Here is a 17131-nt window from a genome sequence, read left to right on the forward strand (position 1 = left end):
TGCATGGGTAGATCGAGACATTAATGTCTCGATCTGTACCTTGGTCACTAGGTCCTGTCCTGAGGTTTTAGCTCGATGAATGAACTTTCATGGTCCTCATAATTCATCGAGCCATTTAAGTGCTTGGCACCTCTCCACTTTTCACATTCCTGTGATCATATCATCGATCACTTCTTTGATGCAGGTCTTATGTATCCAATTCTTGAGTATGGCCTTTGCTGCTATTTTATCCCTTGCATCTTTGATTGCTCACCAAGTCCATTCAGTATCGAATGGCTTGAGCCAAGTTATGGGGTCCTCTACCTCTGTTCAGTCTGAAGGCAATTGAGTCTGTTTTAATTTTTTAGTTTGATGAACGGAAAATGAAAACGTACCTTTAGGGCTCTCTGCCCCTCTTTGGCCCTTCGTTGGCGCTTGAGTTATGGAAGTCGATTCCTTAGGCGATTTTGGTTTCTGAGTAATGAGGTCGGGTATATTCAAATGCATGCATAATTTAGACATAGGTGATAATACTATAGAAGGTAAAATGTCAGTCTGTCTAGCAGATGGTGACCTGTTACTCATTCCTGTGGCCGAGGCAGTCGAATCGCTTACTGCTCAGCCCCATCTTTTACCTCCTCGGGTTTGTCGTCATCCCCGAGGTCCTGAGCTTCCTTCGTTAGCTCTACGATCTGTGCTCTAATGTTCTTCCGCATGCACTTGTTCTTCTTCTCCAGGCAGTTCTGCACCATGTGGCCTGGCTGGCCACAATTGAAGCACTTCCCCTCCTTCTTGAGGTGATCCATGTCGATCTGCTTACCCTTTCTGGTACTTGGGCCCTTACCAGTTTGCTTTCCGTCGTTCTGGGAAGTTGGAGCTGAGCTGCTGGGCCTGGCAGACATGGTTGCATGGGAGGTGGAGGGCTTCGGGCCCTGTCTCTGGTACCTGTGCTGCCCCCACAGGTTTGTTGCCTCGGCCTTCTGTCATTGTCGTTCTTGCCACATCACAGTGATTCAGGCCTTCCAATCATCGTAGCCGACTGGCATGCTGTGGCCAAGATCCGAGATGGTCTTCAAGTAATGAGGCGGTACTCCCAGCTTCATGTATTCGACCATGCGTCCTGAGTCAGTGACGTCTTCCTGGATTCTGGCGAGCTTTCTGAGTTGCTCCAACTCGTCAAAGTAATCGGGCGCTGCTTTGTCGCCCATCTTGTATTCCTTCATCTTCAACTTGTGGACTTCTTGGACTGCTGGATCCATAAACTTGTCATAGATCATCTGCTTTAGTACCACCCAGGTGGGGTACCAATGATGTTGTCATGTGGTTGACCAGAAGTTGGGGGTGAGGAGTACCCACCATACTTTTGCCTTTTCCTCGAAGTAGGTGATGGCATAATTTACCTTGTACATGTCGTGCAGGAAGTACGAGGCAAAAACCTGGAAGTATTGGTCACAGTCCATGAGAAAGCAGTCAATATCATCTGAAGCCCCTTTAAAAGAAAGGGGCTCCCTCCCAAGCATCGGTCTGATGTTTAGTATATGCACCTTCAGATTGAGAGGCGACATCAGATTTGGTGGTTCCCCTCCAGGGGGACCTGCCCAATCCATCAGAGGCCCTGGAAAGGAATGTAAAGACCTATCATCGGCGATGGGACTTCTTGGTGTCGGTGGCTCTTCCTTCTTGATGATCTGGCCATCCTTGATCATCCACCCCTGTGCTGTGGCCTCGGGGTTATCCCTTTTTTTGTCAGTTGGTGCTGATCTGGTTGCTTTGTCAGGGAGTGGCTGTCCCCCTAGTAATCGGCTTCCCGTGCTGGTCCAGGGATTTGGGTGATAAATTCTTGGCTGCGCATAGGACTGAGTCAGCCGAGATGCTGTACTACGGATGGCCGAGATGGCAAGCGAGTATCTTGACATCATAGTTCGAATTGATAACGCCGTGTTTGCTATCTTGGGCGGCATGACACTCGGCGTCCATGGCATTGGTGCCTCTTATTTGCCGAATCTTGATCGGTATAGTGGCATTGCCATCATCTGGTAATGTAAATATCGCTGATTGAAATTAAAAATAGCATGCTCAGTTACGGCATACTGTAAGATCTCTTCCCATTCAATGGGATCAGCAGCAGTGTACCTTCGTCTCAGGGACGATCTTAGCCAAAGATTGTCTCTCCATAACTTGGCTACCTGCTCCTGATACAACCAAATAAAATCCTCCTCTCATGCCTCTCATTCTCATTGTTTCTTCTCCTGTTCTCAGTGCATGGTTATGCTGATGATGCTCCCCCATTCAAGGATAGGGTCTACTGCTCGGCCCTCTTGGCCCTCCTCTTCGGCCTCATCGTCCCCTTCGGCCTCCTTGTCGGTGGTCCCCTCGAGGAGGGAACTGCCATGCTGGCCTAAGATTTCTGGGATGGGTAGGTCCGGGCTGTGTACTTGACTCGGCGTCGTCGGATCCAGGTCGAGAAGTAGGCTCCCAGTCGGACTGCTGCTCTTCTTCTTCTGCTGGTGGCACCACTGCTCGGCGATACCGGTGGAAGTTTCTGTAAAACTGGGGGCAAAGGAAGAGGGTGGCAATTGGCCCATCGAGGACCCTTTTGAGGTCCCCGGTGGGGTCAATATGTTCATCGTTGCCTCCGATGGACCTGAGGTCCAATGGTATTCTATCTCCCCAGATGGAGATATCATCAGTTTTGGCAATGGTGTCTGTCCTGTATGATAACGGGTGGTTGTCATCAAGGAGTGCCAGCTCCCTGCAGTAGTAGTCATTGGCATGGATGGTCCTGGCTGGTCCAGTCCAGGGGTCGGGCTCACTGATGGGAGTGGCCGATTCCCAGAATGGAGAGTCGGAAGTGCTGACTGCAGTATCGAGGTAGTTGGCAAGGGAGTGCAGGGTTGGCCATATTGAGTCTGGTACCACTGGATCACCCCTTGGTAGGCAGGTTGCCTCTCCTCGTTCCAGTCTACTGGCAGCTCTTGACACTGCTTGCCAGTATCGGACCTCATTTCTGTTGGTGTCATCAAAGAAGGGGTCGGAACTACTAACCCTTGTTTCCCTTCCACTGCTTCTTGTGCCTGGAGCCACCCGAATGGCATCCAGGGAGTCTCTAGCCCGGCACCCAATTCCAGACTGAGCGATGGTTGTTCTTGACGCAGTGATGCTGTGCTCAGAGGAGAGGACGGGGATGTTGGGTCAGGATTGTCAAAACCCTGTAGCCCAAGGGTTTCCAGGGTCTCAGATGATTGCTGACAGGAGTCTTGGAGGGTACTTGTGTGCTCGGTGCTGCTGCTCCTCTTCCCTAGAATGTTCTTGAGTCGAGCCCCTAGACCTGTCTTCTGTTTCTTCAGGGTGTCGGATAGAGTTTTGGACAGAGGGAGGGATGTCATGAAGGGGGAGATCTGGCATGATATTTCGGAGGATTGTATGAATGCACTGAAAATCTTGATAGTGTCAAATGGCCCAGATGGTAATTGATTAGTGTCCACAGCACAGCTGTATGATCACTAATAGACCGATCAAGGTTCCTATGATAAAAGCCAAGAGTTCAAAGAACTCGTGTGTAAAGTTTGGATCAGACAGATTTAGAGCAGGGGGCATTCGGTTTCTCAGCACAAATAGGCTTGAGAAAAGGAAGCGAGAAGTCTCGAACTAATTGTTAAGCCCAAATTCCATGTGACTAGAAACACATAATAAACTAACAGAATCTTGCACTTCGGGTTATACTGTTAGAGTCCACTTGTGTGTGACTAGCATTGTGTTGTCAAGGTGTTTGCAGTTCGCTCGAGATAAGATGGTGAAGTAAAACTTTAGTTCGAGACTGGGGTGTTACAGCAAGAACTAAGCTACTTAAATACTGTTTAGCTATCACACTATAAATAACTGTTCACAAAAGATATTGTCTGCTGTAGAGCTGTTCCCCCTACTGTTGCCAGGTTCTCCACAAAGAGTTGTTGTCTTGCTGCAGAGCTGTGGTTGTGCACTGCAATTTGAGGACAAAAAGGGGATTGTCTCTCCCTTCACAGCTCATAGCAGTGTGACAGGAGAATGACTGACTTGGGCTGCTGAGCTAAGCGTTTCCACGGTCATAGGCACTAGCCTAAGTGCCCTGACTAAGCAAAGATAGGAGTCACTTTCGAGGAAAAAGAAAAGAAAATAGAAGAAAAATAGGAAAAATCGTAACACCAATATTCTTTCAAGACTAATTCCTTTGTTTTAGTGATCTCTGGGTGTCCAGCAGTTGAATGATCATGATAGGTGGCAATGATGTTGTCTCAGAGTCTCTGATCCCTTGGGATATAGATCTGCTCATCGTAGTGGATCATTCCTCCTTCTTTCTTTAGCCTCCACTTATAATTGAGTGATAAGGTGATCCTCTGATCCTATTTGTGGGAATCCCAAGTAGCACTCTTGATCTGTTCATGTATCTCCTCTTCTGTTGGCATGATCATCGCCTGGAAGTGTTCTGGTCATAGTAATATGACCTCCTTGTTGTCATCTCTTCCTTGGTTGTGATCTGCTCTGTGGCTGAGAAAATCAGCCTTCTTGTTAGCTGCACCAGCCTTATGGTGAAGCATATACTCATATTCAGATAATTCTGTGATCCATCTGGCTTGTCTGCAATTAAGCTTTTGGAATTGTCAGAAGTATTGTAGGTTTTGATGATCGGTCCAGATCTCAAAGGTGTGATTGGCTCCAATGAGATAATGCTGCTATTTGGCAAGAGTGAGTATTATAGCTAGGAGTTCTTTGTCATAGATCTCATAGTTGTGCTCAGTTACCATGAGCATCTTTGACATAAAAGCAACAGGTCACCATTTGCCATCTTGTTCCTGTGAGAGTACAGCTCCAATAGCACCTTCACTAGAGTTGGCCTCCACTCTGAACCTTCCATCCTAACTTGGTATGGCCAGGATGATATCTTCAGCCAATTGGTGTTTAAGGTCATTAAATGCCATTTGTTGGGAAATTCTCCAAGTCCAGGGGGAATTCCTGGTCAATTGTGTTATAGGTCAGACTATCTTGCTGTAATCCTGGATAAACTATCAGTAGAAGTTTGTGAATCCAAGAAAGGATTGCAGTTCCTTCTTTTTGGTCAGTTCTGGCTATTCAGTTACTCCTGCCACTTTAATAGGGTCCATCCTGATGCTCTCTTCACTGATAATGACTCTAAGGTATTTGGTTTCCAATACCTCGAATTCACATTTCTCAGCCTTGAGAAAGAGTTGGTGCTTCCTCATCAGAGATAGTACTTGTCATACTATCCTTTGGTGCTCCTTCTTGGTTGTGGACATAATGAGAATGTCATCCAAGTAGATTGTTACCTTCCCCATGGCAATGAGATCTTTAAAGATATCATTCATCATCCACTGGAATGTGGCTGGTGAGTTGGTGAGTCTAAAAAATATAACTGTTAGTTCAAATAAACTGCGGTTAGTTTGAAAAGTGGCCTTCCACTCATCACCTTCTTTAATACACATATTGTTATACCCCTACCAAACATCCAGTTTGATGTAGTATTTAGCACCTCAGAGTTTGTCCATTAGTTTTACGATCAATGGAAGTGGATAGTGGTTCTTGATCATCATTTCATTGAGCTTCCGATAATCCTACACTGGTTGGAGTTTCCCATCCTTCTTCTTGACAAAAAAGAAGGGCAATGCCATTGGTGATTTTGATGGTCAGATCCTTCCACTGAATAAGTTTTCTTCTGAAAACTTGTCCAGCTCTTGTTGTTTGTTATTGCTCAGTGGATAGCACTTGCAATCTAGGTTGGCATTTGCATTAGAAATCAATTCGATGGCATGGTCTCAGGGTTTTGCATCGGGTAGTTCATTGAAACTCTCTTTTTCAAATAAATCCCAATAGTTGCCTGCCTATTCAGGTACCATCTCCTCAAATGACTTTTCCTCTTTTTCAGCATTGGCTTTCACCATTAGGTCATTAGCATGATGTATCACTCGAATGCTGATGGTTCTTTGTAGGTCAACAGCAAGGATGGTCTCATCGTCTTCCATCTCTTCATTCCATCAGTCTTCGGGATCTTCATCTAGTAGTTCAAATGGAATCTTCCAGCAGTGGCATCAGGCAAAAATGATGCATCTGGTCTTCCAATTAATTAGTGGATTGTGTCTGATTAGCCAATTGTGGCCAAGGAATATTTCCTTGGTCCCTAGTTTGGTTACTGCCAAGTTGATTCATTCTGAATAATCACTAATAGTGAGCCTAAGCTCTATGTATTCAGTGATCGATCTAGCCTGATTCTTTGTTCCATCTGCATTATAGACTGAGATAGGTGCTGCTGTTATCTGGGTAGGCAATTAATGCTTGTTGATGAAAGCCTAATTGATGAAACTCCCTGTGCAGCTGCTATCGATCAGGGCAGTGACTGCATGGGTAGATCAGGACGTTAACGTTTTGATCTAGGCCTTGGCCAATAAGTCTTGTTCTGGAGATTGGGAGCATTGAATGAATTTTCATGGTCCATGTAATTCATCAAGCCACTCCAAGGCTCGGCATCATTCTATGGCTCACATTCCAGTGATCATCTTGTCGATCACTTCTTTGGCTCAGGTCTTGTGTACCCAGTTCTTGAGTACTGCCTTTGCTGCTGCTTTGTTCTTAGCATTCCTGATAGCTCACCAAGTCCACTCAGTATCAAATGGTTTTAGCCAATTGATGGGGTTCTCTACCCCTGTTTGGCCCAAAGGCAGTTGAGTCTGTTTTATATTTTTAGCTTGATGAACTTTTAGTGATGATGCACCTTCAGGGCTCTCTGCTCTTCTTTGGCCCTTCATCGGCACTTGAGTCATTGAAGTTGGTTCCTTAGGTGATTCATGATGGTGAATAACAGAGTCAGATATATTCGAATGCATGCATAATTTAGACATAGGGGATGGTACTACAGAGAATAAAATATCAGTCTGTCCAGCAGTTTGTGACCCATTATTTGTTTCTTTGGCTGAGTCAGTGGAACCACTCACTGCTCAGCCTCATCTTTTACCTCCTCGGCCTTATCGTCTTGGCTGAGATCCTGTTTCTCCTTTATCAGTTCAGTGATTTGCATCTGAATATCTTCTCGGATGTGCTTGTTCTTCTTCTGGAGACAGTTTTATGCCATATAACCCTTCTGGCTACAATTGAAACACTTCCCTCCTTTCTTGAGGTGATCCACATCCATTGGCTTACCCATTCTAGTATATGTCATGCCTGTACCAGTTCACTTCTTGGTATATTGAGAAGTTGGGGCTGAGCTCCCAGACTTGGATGATGTGGTTGCCTGGGAGGTAGAGGGCTTCCAGCTCTGTCCCTGAGTTTGATGTCCATCCCATGATAGGGTGGATGATTCTGCCTTCTGTTGCTGTTGTTCTCACTATATGACAATGATTCTGGCCTTCCATTCTTCATAACTGACCAGGATGCTATGGCCAAGGTCAGAAATGGTCTTGAGGTATAAGGGTGATAGTCCTTGTTTCATGTATTCAACTATTTGGCCAGTATCAGCCATGTCTTCTCATACTCCGGTGAGCTTTCCGAGTTGTTCTAACTCATCAAAGTAATCTGGGGCTGCTTTGTCATCCATCTTGTAGTCCTTCATCTTCTGTTTATAGACTTCTTAGACAGCTGGATCTATGAACTTATCTCAGATCATTTGTTTGAATACTGGCTATAAGGGGTATCAGTAATGTTGGCATGTGGTTGACCAGAAGGCAGGGGCAAGAAGCACTCACTATACCTTCGCCTTATCTTCCAGATAAGTTGAAGTATATGTCACCTTGTACATGTCAAGTAGAAAGTATGAGATGAAAACTTGAAAGTATTGATCACAGTCCATGAGGAATCAGTCAATATTGTCTGAAGCCTCTTTGAAGGAGAGTGGATCCTGTACTAAGATTAGGGTGACCTTTAAAATTTATGCTCCTGCAGCAATGGGAGGCATCAGGTTCAGAGGTGCACCCCCAGGGGGACCCGCCCATCCTTTTAGTAGTCCAGAGAATGACTGAAGAGATCCATCATTGGCTATGGGACTTCCCAGTGGGGGGGGGCTTCTTCTGCATGATTTGCCCATTCTTGATGGTCTAGCCTTGAGCCATGGCATTAGGGTCATCTCCTACTGGAGCAGCAAGGGCTGCTCCACTGCCTTCAGCTTCGTCAGACAGTGGTTGTCTGGCAAATGGTTGCTAAACCGGAAACCTCTAAGGGTTTGGGAAATGGCTACTCAGCTTGGGTCAGTATTGGGAAAGCCGAGATGCTGAGCTGTGGATGGCTGACATTATGAAGGAGTATTGTGATGCTGTCAATCAGATGATAATGCAGTGTATGCCAATTTGAGTAGCATTACACTCGGTGTCCACAGCATTGGTGCTGTTCTGTTGCCATACCTCAGCTTGTATGGTGGCAATGGTCCCATCTGATAATGTAAATATCTTTGATTAAAATTAAAAATGACCTGCTTTATAGCCACATATTGCAAAATTTCCTCTTGCTCAACAGAGTCAGCAAGAGTATACCTTTGTCCCAGAGATGACCATAACCAGAGATTGTCCCTCCATAATTTAGCTATCTGCTCCTGATACAGCTGAATAAACTCATCTTCTCATGCCTCCTGCTCTTTCTGTCATAATACTTCCTCCATTGCTGAGGGTTCAATCTTCTTCTTCCATTCAGTGAGAGGATCTCTGGCTTCCCCACTGAGGTCCTCCTCCTTGGCCTTGTCATCCATGTTGGTCACTTCCTCTTCCTTATGGAGAGAACTGTTAAGCAGGCTGAAGACCCCCAGAGCGATCAGGTTGGGACTGCATGCTAGGACTGATATCACTGGATCTGAGTTGAGGAGGAGGCTGCTGCTTGGGCTGCTCTGGTGGCTCCTCGACACTTGTTGCTGCTCTTGTCACCATTGCTCTGTGATACCAATGGAAGTTTCAATAGAACTGGAGATGAAGGAAGAGGGCAGTAAAGTTCCCATTGAGGAATCACTGGATATTGTCTGTAGGGTCGATATGTTCATCATCCCCTCCCACCATTCTATGGTCTGAGGATATTCCTCCCTGAATGGGGATATCCTCGGTGTCTGCAATAGTGTTAGTTCCATATGATAACAGGCAGTCATCATCAAGGTTTGTTGTCTCCTGGAAGTAGTAGTCATCAGCATGGACGACTCCTGCGACCGATCCTGTCCAGGGGTTGGGCTCCATAGTGGGAGTGGCAGGTTTCCAGAATGGAGGATTAGAAGCACTGTTAGTGGTGGTATCAATGAGCATATCAGTAAGTCAGAAGCTTCCAGAGCCCCCCCTCCTGTCTCAAGCATGAAGGTATTGCCCAAAAAGGGCATTTTCTCATGTGGCCTGATGCTCAATTCATGCCTGCTCCTCGACATACTCAGCGAGAGATTGAGGGTGTTGTATATCACCTCTTGTGATGACTGGAGTGATATTCAGGGGGGGTTATACTGGTCATAGTACCTCTGTATGCAATCCTGCTCGACTCGTCATTCCTTCTCCTTCTTGCTCCAGTTGACTGGCCTCTCTAGCCACTTCTCTCTAATACTGGAGCTCATTTCTGTTGTTGTCATCAAAGAATGGGTCAGGACTACTGACCCTGGTTTTCCAGCTAATACTCCTCTCTCCTGAGGATTGTCAAGGTCCTTGACCTATGGATCCTCTGGAGCTTGGAGCCATCCAAATGGCCTTCAGGGAGTCTCTAGCATGGCACCCAATGCCAGGCTCAGAGATAGTGGCTATTGTCCTTGGTGTGTGGATGTGGTGCTCAAGGGATAGGATTGGGGTGTCAGATTGGGGTCATTGAAACTCTGTAGCCTAAGGGTTTGTAGGGTCTTGGACGATTGCTGATGGGGGTCATGGGAGATATGTATGCTGCTGATGCTGCTCTGCTTCTTCCCTAGGATGTTCTTCAGTTAAGCTCCCAGAGATATTTTTGAGGTTAGCTCCTTTAGGATAGAAGGACTGTCGGACAGAGGCAGGGATGTCATGAAGAGGGAGGTCTGGTGTGACATTTCAGAGGATGGTTCAGATATATTGGAATTCGTAATAGTGTTGGATAGTCCAGGCAGTTATTGATTGACATCCATGGCACAGCTGTATGATCACCAATAAGCCTATCAAGATTCCAATGATGGAAGCCAAGAGTTTGAAGAACTCATGGGTAAAGTTTGGATCAGAAGGATTAAGTGCAGAGGGCATTCAGTTCCTCAGCATAATTAGATCTGAGGAAGAGAATGATAAGCATTAAGCTAATTGCTAAGTCCAAATTCCATGTGATTATCAACATGTGATAAACAGTTTAGAATCTCACACTTCAGGTTAGACTGACTGAGTTCACAATGTAATAGCAGTAGTGGTTCAAGGCATGGCAAGAAGCTTGAGCTCAAGAGTAGATGGTGAAAAATAAACTTTAGCTTAACGCTGAAACTACTACAGTGAAAATGATGCTACTTAAATACTGTTCTGTTATTTGGCTATTAATAACTGTTCACAAAAGATATTGTCTGCTGTAGAGCTGTTACTCCTGCTGTTGCCAGGCTCTCCACAAAAGCTGTTGTCTTGCTGTTGTGCTGTTACTGCTGCACTGCAGTTGAGGGACAAAAGGAACATTGTCTCTCCCTTCACAGCACCCAGCAGCATGACAGGAGGGTGACCAACTGAGTTGCTGAGCTAAGTGTTCCCACAGTCCTAAGTGCTAGCCTAAGTGCTCTGACTAAGCAAGGATAGGGGTCATTTCTGAAGGAAAAAAGAAAAGAAAATAGGAAAAATCATAACAAATCCGATGATCATGCTCACAGCTGACACAATCATCTTAAACTGCAAGCCAGTCCTCATCAGAGAATCTCACTCCTTCAGAGGAGCATCTGACAATATCAACCAGTTCCTCACCAACTGTGACTAATACTTTCAAGTATTTGCCTTGTACTTTCTACTTGACATGTACAAAGTGACATTTGTCTCTACCCACATGAAAGACAAGGCAAAGATATGGTGGGTGCTCTTAGCTCCCATATTCTGGTCAATCACATGACAATATCACCAGATGCCATCATAGCCAGTGTTCAAACAAATGATCATCAACAAGTTCACAAATCCTACAGTGCAAGAAGTGCACAAGCAAAAGATGAAGGATTACCAAATGAGAGACAAGCTAGTGACTGAGTACTTCAATGAGTTAGAATGACTCAGGAAGCTTGCCAGTGTCCAGGACAACACTGCCAACACTGGTTGAATGGTTGAATATATGAAGATGAAGGCTCCAGCTTCTTATCTGAAGATGATTTCTGATATCAGCTGGGATATTCTGAAAGAGTATGATGAGTGGAAGGTGTATATCATCAGCATGTACAAAGAATAGCAGTGACAGAGGGCAAAGCAAACTACTCTGTCAGAAGGACAGCAGAAGAACCCAGGACAGGGCTCAAAGTCTGCTTCTTCTAATTTGACTATGCCTGCCAAGCCCAGCAGCTCAACCTCAACTTTCTCTTACAGCAAGAAGAAAACTAATACAGACACAACATTTACCAGAATAAGTAAGCTAATAGATGTGGATTGGCTCAAGAAAGAGATAAAATGCTTCAACTGTGGACAGAAGGGCCACATAGCATGGGACTGCCTGCAGAAAAAGAACAAGTGCATCCAGAAGGATCTCAGAGTGCTAATTGCTGAACTACAGAAAGAAGATGAAGCTCTTGGACTAGAGACAAAGGTCAAGATGGTAAAAAACGGGACTGAACAGTGAGTGATTCCACTGACTTGGCCAGAATAACAAGTGGTGTGTCACAAGTAGATGCTGAATAGACTGATTATATCTCTGTAGTATCATCTATATCTAAATTATGTGTGCATTCAAATATACCTAACATTACCACTCAACAATCCAAATCACTTAAAGAGAACACTCAACTGCCTACAGGCCAAATAGAGGCAGCAAGCCCTACTAGTTGGCTCAAGCTATTTGACACCAAATAGACTTGGCAAGCCATTAAGGATGCAAAGGACAAAGCCATAGCAAAAGCCATACTCAGGAACTGGATTCACAAAACTCAAGCTGAAGAAGTGGTTGACAAAATAATAAAAGAAATAAGGAAGGCTGAGTGCTGTTGAGCCTTGAAACAGCTTGACAAACTTTGGGGACTACAGAAGTTTATCTGATAGTCCAAAACCCCAGGCTGGAACCTTCTGGCCAAAGCCCAAATTAAGATGCTCACATCTCGATCTGTTCATGCAGTAACTGCTCTGATTGACAGTGGCTGCATGGGCAGTTCAATCAACTGTGCTTTTGTCACCAAGCACAATCTGCCCACTTGGAACATAGCAGCCCTGATTCCAGTTTATAATATGGATGGCACCAAAAACCAAGCTGGTTCAATTACTGAGTTTGTTAAACTTAGACTCACTATCAGTGATCATTCTAAGAGGATTGATCTGACCATCACTGATCTAGGAACCAAAGAAATCTTTCTCAGATATGATTGGCTGATTTATCACAATCTACTGATTAATTAGAAGACTGGCCAAATCACATTCACAAGATGCTGATGTTGGAAGATTCTATTTGAGTTGTCTGACAAAGATCCAGAAGACTGATAGGATGAGGAGATGGAGAATGGTAAAACAATTCTTGTCATAGACCTGCAAAAGGTCATGCACATTCATGCTATGCACCACACTAATGACCTGGCAGTGAAGGCCAATGCAAAAAAGGAGGAAAGAACATTTGAAGAAATGGTATCTGAATGGGTGCAAGATTATCATGACTTGTTTGAAAAGGAACACTTTGATGACCTGCCAGCTCCAAAGCCATGGGATCATGCCATCAAGCTGATCTCCAATGCCAATGCCAATCTGAACTGTAAAACATACTCACTTGGCAACAATAAGCAACAGAAACTTGATAAGTTCCTGGATGAAAACTTATTCACTGGATAAATTCAGCCATCAAAGTCTCTGATGGTCTCCCTCTTCTTTTTCATCAAAAAGAAGGACAGAAAACTCTGACCAGTGTAAGATTACCAGAAGCTTAATGAGATAATAATTAAAAATTATTATCCTCTTTCATTAATCTCCAAACTCATGAATAAGTTATGCAGTGCCCAATACTACACCAAATTGGACAGCTGCTGGAGTTATAACAATGTGTGAATCAAAGAAGGTGATGAGTGAAAGGCCATTTTCTGCACTAACCAAGGACTATTTGAGCTGATAGTCATGTTCTTTGGCCTCACCAATTCACCAGCCACTTTCTAGTGGATGATGAATGATATCTTTAAAGACCTTATTGCTACTAGAAAGGTCATGATTTACTTGGACAACATCCTTATCATGTCCAAGACTCAAGAGAAGCACTGAAAGCTAGTCTGGCAAGTACTGGCTCTAATGAAAAAATAATGACTATTCCTCAAAGTGAAAAAGTGTGAATTTGAGGTACTCAAAACTGAATACCTTAGAGTCATTATCAGCAAAGGGAGTATCCAGATGGATCTTGTCAAGGTTGTAGGAGTAACCAAATGGCCAGAGCTGATGAAGAAGGAGTTGCAATCTTTTTTGAGATTCACCAACTTTTACTGGTGATTTATCCAAGACCACAGCAAGGTGATTCACCTCATGATCCAATTAACTGGCAATGCACTATGGGCCTGGAGCTTGTCGCAACAGTTGGCATTTAATGACCTTAAGTGACAACTAGCAGAAGATATAGTCCTAGCCATCCTAATGCAAGACAGAAAATTTTGCATTGAAGCCAACTCAAGTGAAGATGCTATTGGCACCATTCTCTCCCAAGAACAGGAGGACTGATGGTGCCCAGTTGCATTCCTATCTAAGGTGCTGACTATCACAGAACACAACTATGAGATATATGACAAGGAATTGCTCACCATAATACTTGCCCTGGAGGAATGGCAGCATTATCTGATTAGTGCAGTTGAAGGCTTCAAGATTTGAATGGACTATCAAAACTTGCAGTACTTCTGACAACCACAAAAGTTAAACTATCAGCAAGCCAGATGGATAACCAAACTCAGCTAATATCAGTATATGCTGCACCACAAAGCTGGTGCAGCAAACAAGAAAGCCAATCTGCTTAGGTGTTAGACTGACCATGATCAGAGAGGAGGAGACAATGAGAGAGTCATATTATTGAAGCCTGAACACTTTTGGGCAATGATAATGCCAACTGAGAAAGAGATCCATAAATAGATCAAGAATGCAATAAGAGACATAAAGAAGTGGAACTAACAGATCACTTCATCACTCAATCAGAAGCATGGAATGATAAAGAAGGGTGGAATGATCTGCTATGATAGGCAGATCTATATTTCTAAGGACCAAGCTCTTTATAGTGAGATTATTATCATATGTCATGATCACATAACTGTCAGCCACCCAGATGTGGCTAAGACCAAGGAGCTCATTCTGTGGGAATACTGGTGGCCCAAAATGGGCAATGACATCACTCAGTATGTCAAAGCATGCAAAATATGCTAAAGAGGCTATTATGATTTTTCCTATTTTCTTTTCTTTTTACTTGGTTTATTTGGAAATTGATCTCTATTTCTGCTTAGTCAGAGCACCTAACCAGTGCTTAGAACCATGGAAAGGCTTAGTCAGCAGCACAGCCCAGATTCTACTGTGCTGCTGTGAGCCTCACAGCAGTGCAATGACAGAATACCTCTTTTGTCATTATGCAGCAGTAACAGCTCAACAGCAGACAATACTCTTTTGTAAGTAGCTTGGCAACACTGGACAAAATGCTCTACAGTGCCAGAAAGAACAATTAGGTAGTTATATCTTTAGAACAGATGACAATTAGTATATAAGTAACATAGCTCTCATTATAGTAACTTCAGCTTTGAGTTAAAGTTTATTCTTTCATTATCTTATCTCAAGTGACTTGCAATGCCTTAACAACACAGCACTATCAAACACATCAAGTGGACTCTGACATTTAATTCAAAGTGTGAGATTGTGTCAGTTTATCATATGTTATTAGTCACATAGAATTTAAGCTTAATAATTAGCTCGAAGCTTCTAGCTTCTTTTTCTCAAACCCAATTGTGCTGAGAAACTAAATGCCCTTTGCACTTAATCCTTCAGATCTGAACTTTACTCATGAGTTCTTTAAACTCTTCACTTCTATCATTGGAATATTGATAGGCTTATTGGTGATCATAGAGCTGTGCTATGAATGCTGATCAGTTACTGTCTGGATTATCTGACACTATCAAGAATTCTAATGCATTCATATTATCCTCTGCAATGTCACATCAGACCTCCTCTTCTATAACATCTCTGTCACTGCCTGACAGTCCTTCCAGCCTGCAGAAGGAACCATACCTGAAACCAACTTTGGGAGTCTGACTAAAGAGCATCCTAGGGAAGAGAAAGAGCAGCAGCACCAGTATCCCCTATGACCTCTAACAGCAGTCATCTGAGACTCTGGAAACCCTTGGACTACAGAGTTTTAACAACTCAGATCTGACACCCCTATCCCATCTCCCAAGCATGCAAATGATATCAATGATATCTCTGCAATAAGAACAACAACTCTTGTCTCTGGGTCTGGCATTGGATGCTATGCCAAAGACTCCTTGGATGCCATTTGGGTGGCTTCAAGGGCTGAAAATACCAAGAGCCCTGGGTCCCAACATACTATGTCAGTATAAAGCAGAAGCAATAACAACAGAACAGGGGTTAGCAGTGACCTCTACTTTAACAATGACAGCAATGAGCACCAGTACTGATATGCCACTGTCTGAGAAGCAGACAGATTGGAGCAGCACATGGCTAGCCATGCTGCAAGCAGAACAGACTATGTACAAACTCCACTATGCACAGCACAATGAACTGACACTATCAACCTGGTCCTCTCTCCAAAGGATGAAGTTCAATGTGCTGACACTATTACTGAGTACATCTAGGAGCAGACATACATTGAGTATAAGGCTGCAAGAGAGAACACTCTCTTTGGGTGGTACCTTTGAGCTCAAGATACAGCAGACTGGAGGAGAGGCTCAGGGAGCCTCAGAACCAGTATGCTCATTGAAACCACCACTAACAGCATATCTAACACTCCATTCTGGGAATCTAGCACTCCTGCCACTGAGTCTGATCTCTGGGCAGAGCCAGCTGAAAGAGTCACCCATGTGAATAATGTTCACCAATGAGCATTGCTTGACCTTGACAATGACTGCCTGTTATCCTATAGGACTGATACCATTACTGAGACTGATGATATCCTCATCAGGAGAGATAGCATACCAGCAAACCAAGAGACTATCAGAGAGGATGATGAGAACATTAATCTCACTGGCAACATCAGGCAGTTCCTTAATGAGAACTTTGCCACTCTCTTTCTCTGACCTTGGTTTTATCAAAACTTCCATTAGTATTGCAGAGCAATAGTGGCAAGAGCAGAAAGAGAGGCAGTCAAAGAGCAGCAGAGGCAGCCTGAGTGAGAGCCTACTCCTTGACCTGGACCTAGTGATGCCAGACCTAGTACTCAGCCCCAGCACAGTCATCTCAGAGGTTTATGACTCACATGACAGTTCTCTCCTGGAGAGGGATGCAAGTGAAACTATCAATGAGGATGACAAGGACAAGAAGAAGGATCCTGATGAGGGAGTCATGGATTCTCTGCTTAAATAGAGGAGTATGTTCAATATACATATGCATAAGCAAGAGTTGGTAAGGAAGGCATGGGAGGCACATCAGAAGGATTTTATGGAGCTGTATCAGGACAGTGCAGCTATATTATAGATGGACAACATCTGGTTAGTGTCACCTATGGGATAAAGATATACCACCACTGACAGGATCAAGCATATGGAAATTTTACAATATGCAGCCACTGAATGGGCTATTTTTATTTATAATAAAAGATATTTAGGATATCAGATAGCATCATTACTGGCTTATTAGTCTAAGTATAATGCAACACCAAGACCATGAATGCTGAGTCTAGTGCCAAACAAGCTAATAAATATGGCTCCCTCAATCTGAACAGCATCTTCCCAATACTCATTTGCTATCTTGGCCATCTGCAGCATGGCATCTCAGCTTTCTAGAGGTTGATCCCAATCAAGCAGTTATTACCCAAACCCATAGAGGCTGCTGATTCAGCAACTATTTGCTGGGCAACCTCCACCAGACAA

This window comes from Guyanagaster necrorhizus (genome assembly GCF_019112545.1).
Source record: "Guyanagaster necrorhizus MCA 3950 unplaced genomic scaffold BT62scaffold_8, whole genome shotgun sequence".
Lineage (NCBI taxonomy): Eukaryota > Fungi > Basidiomycota > Agaricomycetes > Agaricales > Physalacriaceae > Guyanagaster > Guyanagaster necrorhizus.